At 35.1% G+C, this 8061-nt stretch overlaps 1 pseudogene; it reads right to left on the minus strand.

The window, feature by feature from the left end:
• Nucleotides 1–3977: 3977 nt before the first annotated feature.
• LOC101998979 lies at nt 3978–4475 on the minus strand (annotated as a pseudogene).
• Nucleotides 4476–8061: the final 3586 nt, after the last annotated feature.

Raw genomic sequence — 8061 nt, forward strand, 5'->3', positions numbered from 1 at the left:
GAAAAGAAAAGAGACTGTCTAGAAGTCATAATGTATTCCCCTAAAGACTGGTAAGCACTCAACCAGGTGATGCTGGTTCAGTCTTTGTGAGTTCATATGAACTTTGACTATGTTGATTAGGAAGGTCTTGCTTTCTTGAATTCCTCCATCATGTTTGACTCTCAACAACCATTCTACCTCCTCTTCTATGGGTTCCTTGAGTCCTGAGGGGAGGAACTTCATGGAGAAATTCCATTTCTGGCCTAGTGTTTCAATGTCTCTCACTCTCTGCATAATGCGTGAACATTCTTTTATTGTCTGGTTTATTTTTAATTATTTTATGTTGTGTTTTGGTAAAACGTTTGGATAATGAAGTATTTTTATAATTGGTGAATTTCAAATCAGCTGTAGCCAACTTGTGCTTATGTGGAAATGTAGACTCATCATGTGGATAAACTATAGGTTACAATGACAAAAACTCAAAAAGCAGGACAAATGTTCACCAAGTCTTTGTGTTATTGCAACACTATTTTACATTAATATTTAATAGTTTTATTACCTGAGAAAATACTATGAACTAAAACACTAAATATTTTGAGTCAAATTTCATGAAACTTGAACTTTTGCTTATGCCCAAAGCCCATTTTCTATTATTATAAAAGTTTAAAATTTTCTTGAATAAAGAATCTTTTAGCATTTTTCATTTTTCACTTATGGGTGTGTCTGTGTATATGTGTGCCTATGTCACCTGTGGAGAGCAGAAGAACATAGTAATACTTGGAGCTGGAATACCAGGTAGTTGTGAGTTGGCCCACATGGATGATGGAAATAGGACCCTGATTGATTCTTTGAAAGAGCACCAAGGACTCTTAATTGCTGAACCACTTATAAATATCCCCAAATAAAGAATAGAGTACCAATTATTAAAAACAAGAGGACAGAAGTTTGAAGAAGTATGGGATGAAGGTAAAAACAAATTTATTAGAAGAAGAACCTTGAATATATTTTTGTGGATACATTGATCACTCCCTGGTTCACATAAAAGAACACAGATTATGTAAGCACATTTATTTCATATGTTATCATTGAGCTCTGGTAGATCTTATAACACTAATATTAAATAAAACATGAATAAATAAAAAAAATCCCACAACTGCAAGTTTGATATTATAGAAAGAGAACCATTGGCTTTATAAACAAATACCAATGAAAAATAAGTTGCAAATTTTAGCATTATGTTTAAATACTTATCTACCAATATTTCTACATAATTTTATAATATTTTATTTGTACTTTGAGAAGCTTCTGGGAGAAAAAAATATGCAATCAAAAACTCTACTATGTCCAATATCTGCATCACTTGCAGCATATTGGACAGTTTCCTCAAATTTCGCTAGATGGCGCTATGTATTAAAGCTAATACATTTTTGTTCTGTACTGAATACTTCCTCTTCATGAACTACTTCCTTTAATTATCCTTTTATTATGGTTTTGATGATAAAACAGGAAACTTCTAGTCTATGACTGTTCAGTATACATTTATGGATATCCTTTCTGGACAGCCTTAATGAGCCCAGGTGATGAGAAGGCAAAGATCAGAAAGGACTGACATCTTTTCCCTACAGGATTATGAGGGATCTTAATGATCTTAATGATGTGTGGCAGCTTATCAAATTGATCAAGACTTTTCTCACTTTTACCTTTATCATTTATTTTTGGTGGATAATCAAATTATATAGGATAAATTCCACATAAAATTCCTTTTCATGAATATGTAGTAGTTATTTATATGTACTCATTGACCATGCAGAATCAAACTAATAAACCATATATATGAAGATTCTTATTTTCAGTATTGTTCTATTATTCTCAGAGGCTGGATGAATAGCTTGGCAGCTAAGAGCACTTCGTGTTCTTTCAAATAAGATGGTTTTTGATTTCCAAAACCCACACTGTACAGATGACAACTATGTATGTTTACAGTTCTGGCCTCCATGAGCCTGTGTGTGTGCGTGCATGTACACACACACACACACACACACACACACACACACAAGGAGAGACAGAGACAGGGACAGAGGGAAAGTGTATATATGGATAATCTGGCACACAATAACATAAATGAAAATTTTACTTATGAAATTCTATGTATCCAATGCTGTCAGACAATAACTGAAATCTCTATCAGTGGTAAAAAAGTTAAAACCCAGAGAAGTTAAAAACTGCTGTTAAAATAGTCTATTGTACTGCAAGTTTCCAAAATCATTATTGTAAGACATTTTAGAAATATATTTTTTTAATTCTGGGTAGCATATCATGTCATGCATAAATTCCTGTTATGCTAATGACTGTTTCAACACTTGAGTCAACTCTGAGTTTAGAGATGATGCCTTGTGCCCACTTCCCTTTTCATTGCTGGGACTCTCTCTGCCTAAAACCTTTGCACATCCTACAGCTGCTGTCTCCGTTTCAATGTGTTTATATTTGCATTAATGCTGCTGTGTTTAGAAGCCTTCTTTGCCTTTGTATCTTCCGTCCCCATTAGCTCTTACAATCTTTCTACATCCTTTTTCACTAACTTCTTCCTTGAGCCTTGCATGCTCGATATATTCCATTTATGACTGAGTGCTCCAAAGTTTTTTTCTCTCTGTACTTTGTCTAATTGTAGGCCTCTGTATTTGGTCTGCAGGAGGAGAAATCTTCTCTGTTACATAGTACAGTTTCTGATTTTGTGCTTTTGTGAGATCTATCTCTGTGAATATGTGTGTCTCTGTGACTCTTTGTTTATATGTGGGTTTTGTGCCTTTTCTTTGGCTCTGCTTTTGTTCCTGTTCAATTGTCTGTTCTACACTATTCATGTTTTTTTCTATTACTTTGATATATATATATATAGTGATTTTTTGATGTAGGTTCGCCTTCTAATGAGCACAGGAGAGGGGTATAGATTTGAGTGAATCGGAATGGGAAGAAAATCTGGAAGGAGTTGGGGGTAAGTTAAACACAATTAGAACAAATTTTATGAAAACAATAGATTTTTAGTAAAACTGCTAAAACCAAAGACATGTATTTACTACTTCTCCACTTTTTTTTTTCCTTAAGGCATATTCAAACATCTTGAAAAAGTCTTGTAATTCTGAAGTTGTCTTTACTCTGACTATATGCTTAAACTGCTTGATCACTTTTGGACACTATGAAACAACTCTGTAGTGACGGAAGAACTTCAAGAGATATAAACAGTATTATTCATTTTGTAAGCATTCATGACAATGGCAACACACTAGAGCCAAAGCTTGAAGCCCACAAACCTCATTCCTGATGTTTAGAACAGAGCACTAAATCCACATAATTTACCCGGACCCTATACTATCACATTTCCTCCTAGAAAACATGAACTTGCACTTGAACTTTCAAAAAGGTAATCAACTAGTGCATTCTGTATATTCTAAATGCCACAGATCGACTCACCCTGGTTTCCTTTTGTAATTTGCTGATCCAATACATGGTTTATAAACAATTTGAAGAACTTTTAAAACATCCTGTGCAGCGTTTGCTGCAGACAAATTAAATGATGTCTAAAGTTTACTCAGTGTGTAAGACACAAAACTCCTACATTTCAGCAGAACGTTCACGGCAATTACTTATGACAATGACCTTGGAGCTTCTTTGTGTCAACATAAATAAAAATTGGCTTTTGCATGGAGAAGTAATGTAAATATTACACAGTGTTGGTACTAATTATGTTAGTGATCCTAATAAAGAAATCTCAACTTCAAATCTAAATAATATTATTGTCTAATGACTCCTTCTGCAATTTTCATAGCATTTGACTTAAGAAAACAATTGTCAACATATACGTATGGTAGTCTACAGACAACTCATAGAAGTTAGTCCTTTTTTACTCCCTCATGGATAAGAGAACTCAAATGCAGTTCAGCATGTTTAGCAACAGATACCTGTACCTCCTGAGCTATCCTATAAGTCCTCAATATCAATTCTTTTTTTTTTGAGCCAAAATTTTTATTTATTCATTTCTGGCACTTGAAGTACTCTTCGATGACATCCTTGGCCTGAGATTCTTTGCCATAGTCCTTAACCACGACACAACTGCAACCAACTACTTTCCGTGGCTTTCCCTCTCGATCAGTTTTACAGAGGCCTACCCATTCCCCGAGTTTCTTGTTGTCATCAACCTTAATCAGGTTGATTTGATGCTCAGCACAAAGGGCCTCCACCAACTTGACATACATAGGCTCATCACAGTTGGATGCAAGCACACAGAGATGGGCTTGGCGCTTGTCTAAGGCTTTGGCAGCTTCGCGGATGCCACGTGCGAGGCCATCGTGGATGAGGGTGGTCTTCAGCACCTCTTGAAGAGCAGTGTTGACGTCCATTACACCTCCAGCAGCAATGCCTTCCTCGGCCATGGCGGTGGATTACGGGTGAGGCCGAATCTTGAACGCACCCGCGGCTCCGCCTCCGTGCAATTCGGCGGCGGCAGGGGACTAAATATCAATTCTTAACAAATCATTGAGAGTAGTAAAAGTTCATCAAAAAGTAAAGCAGTTCTAGTATGTTTATACGTGATTTATTTTTTTATTTGCCATTTTCCCTTGATTTTTGTTTTATGAATATAAGTGTTTTGCACGCATGTATTGTCTGTGCAACACATATGTGCAGTGCCTTTAGCATCCAGAGGAGAGCATCAAATCCCCAAGATTGTAGTTACATGAGCCACCACATCGACTCTAAGAATCTTCCTCTGGGAGAGAAGCTAGTTCTCTTGAACAGTAACTTTCCTCTCCATCCCCTGTATTTTCATGTTTATACTTCCTTAAAAAGAAAATATTGTTCAAGAATAGTTAATACATGGAGGTTATTAGTGTTTGAATACTTTGTTCAGTATCTCCATTAGAAGCCTCACTTTTTCGCACTGTGCACCATTTGTCTTAGAGTGGAGGAGTAGGTTATTGTTCACACGCAGCCATCCTCCAATCTCAGCAGGTTACACCTGTGGCCATTTACAAAACAACAATTAGGATGATTTGCAGATGGTAATGTCATGTTTTGCCAAACTAACCTTCACAAGGAAGGCAAACAGCTTTAAAGTATTCCTACAAAGAAAAAGCATCTTGTAAGCGTAGGAGAGAGTAAGAAACTAGACACCAGAAAGTCCATTTCTGATCTACTAGAGTAGTGAACAAAAAACTCACAGTTATCAAGAATATTGGAATATCAAGAAATTGAAATATTGATTCACATGTACCATTACTTCATATGAGCCACACATGTACTATATTTTTTTTTAGTATTTAGTCACTGATGATATGAAAAGTAAAAGGTACCATGATGTTTCTGCACCAGGTTCTCTGTGTATATAATATGACTTCAAATTTAGTGTTTTATTTAAATTCCAAAGTCTGTAAACGAGTGAGTCTCTGATTCTTGTGCCTGTTCTTGGGCTCTTTTCATTCTCATGTTTTTTCCTTTCAAATTTCTATGTGGTATTTTTATCGTATTATATTTTGTTTTGGTATATTTAAAAGTATATAATCAGTGATTTATCTTTGATACAACGAATTACTAATAAAAATTAAAATATATTTAAGGAAATATGCCGATTTGTATTTGTATTTTTGATAGCATATTGTTATACTATAGTGATAATTAGACAATAAGCTTCAACTTAAATATATTTAAAGAATTATAGCATCACACATATGCTTATGTCTATTTTGTTTTTATATATTTTTCTCATAAGACGTTTTAGAGATCCAATATAAAGGCTTAAATTCTTAATCATAGCTTTTCCACTAACCTATAAGAGTTAAAATGAGTCCATGACCACAATAAATTTTCTTAGTTTATTTATTGAATTTTGTTTTCTACTAACCATAGAAGACTCAAAAATTTTGTGGTCTGTGAAAAGTTTTGTTTGTAGTAATAAAAATATGGAAAAAATTATAAGAAGAATAAATGGTGTGGCAAATGAAACATCATCATTTACTGCTCAGGTTGCCTTCTCCTAGACCCAAGGCATCACAGTTGATAAACATCTGCATCCGAGGAGACAAGCAAGCGCAGTTATGGCAGCTACAAAGAAAACATGGGTTCCATATATAGTCAATGAATACATAGAACTGAAAGTCTGACTTCAAAGTTTCTGGCATAATAATCATCACTTACAAGATTATGTTTTGAAACTTTTATACAGCAAACTGAAAACACATTTATTCAGTGAATCATTGGTGGCTACTAGTGAGGGTCCATAAATCTACTCCAATACAGGTGGCAGATAGGCCATACTGAAATTTATAATCTTATCAACTTTTATATCACATACTTTTAATTCTAATAGCCTTACATGACCATTGGTTTGTGAAATTTGCTGTATTAGGTTTGTGCCTGTAAGTACTGGTACTATGTGCACAATTGTTTTCATGTAATTACCTTTTAGTAGCATGCCTTATGTTGGATTGGAATAGTTGATTGCTATTTTTTGTTAAAGAAACAATTGATTTGCTCTTAAAATCTTGACAAAATAATACACTGCTACTGATGGGCTGGCAACTTACATTTTAATTATTTATCATTTAAACTACGCACTCTCACCTAAATTTGGGTCTCTCCTGCAACAGAAGGTGAGTAAAAGAAAGATATAAAGGTTCTTGATGGGCAGTAATGGCAGGGTCCAACAGGAGTAACAAAGCTCCTTAAAAATCAACTTGACAGACTTCAAAGATATTGTGCTCCTAAGTACTTATTATGTAGATGACTGTAATTTGTGTGGAATTGAGTTTAAAGAAATTGAAACAGTGCCACTGTGTTTATAGCATTTTCTAGGATTTGAGAAAATGTTTAAGAAATTATTTTTCTCTCCTTTCACTTGGTTTTATTCATTAAAAAAATTCAAAAAGAAAAAAAACGAAGGAATCGCTGAGCTCTCTTTTGAAATATAAGTGTTCTATTCTATATTATCTTGCATATTAATTAATTTCCTAAATAAAGTGACATGTGATGCCATTGCATCCAGAAATAGGAATTATATTAAACTATAAATGACAAAACCAAATTCTCTTAATATTGATAACAGAGGGAAAGTACACACACAGACACACACAAAAGCAAACACAAATACATACACCTGCTCTCTCTTATACACACACACATTCTAAAATTGAATTTCATGGTTTGAGAAAACACTTGTCTAAGATTTCCATAGCCTAAAGACCAGGAGAACTTCAATGACAAAAAATAACAACCCACATCAACAACAAATTTGTGATTAGGGAGATTATTCATTGGACAAAATGCATCCTATATCTGTGCGGACATAGAGTTTAGAATCCCTGATGAATTTAGGCAAGCGTATTTGTAACTGGAAACCAGGACAGGTGAGGCAGAGTCTGAGAAACCTGAGAAAAGCTAGCAAGTTATTACAGGCAGAAGTAGTGAGTCCAGGCTAAACAAGAGACTCTGTGCCAAAAATAGTGAGATGTCAAGGGTTGTACTGAACATCACTTTGGACTGCCACATGTACATATTCTTTCTTAAAAGTAGGGCTTACTACAGACACATGCACACACACACACACACACACACACACACACACACGTCCATGGTGTTTTAAACTGAACATTATTCTAATCACATTCAATCTGTCAATGTAATAATTGAAAATAATATCTGAGTCTCAGGTGATAGTTTAGTCAGAAATGTGACAGTCATGCAAGCATGGGGACTGAAGTTTGGGTCCCTTTCACCTGCATACAAGCTAGACATGTCACACATACCTGCAGCTCGAGAGCTAGATGCCAGTGACAGTAGGATTATCATAATTACGTGGCCATCTAGTCAAGACAAATGATGAGCTGTGGATTTGGTGAACATCTAATCTTGATTGATGAGGGAGAGAAAAATGGATGAAGCAGCTCAGTACCAGTCCGTGGCTCCACCAGCATGTATGTACCCTATCACAAAAATGCACAGGTTCACAGATGTATACTACACACACAGTGAAAGAAAATACCAGAAAATGAAGAAAACCTGTGTAATCCTTACTAGTTTGTTGAATACAGAATAATA

The sequence above is a fragment of the Microtus ochrogaster genome, chromosome 17, assembly GCF_000317375.1.
Source record: "Microtus ochrogaster isolate Prairie Vole_2 chromosome 17, MicOch1.0, whole genome shotgun sequence".
NCBI classification, from domain to species: domain Eukaryota; kingdom Metazoa; phylum Chordata; class Mammalia; order Rodentia; family Cricetidae; genus Microtus; species Microtus ochrogaster.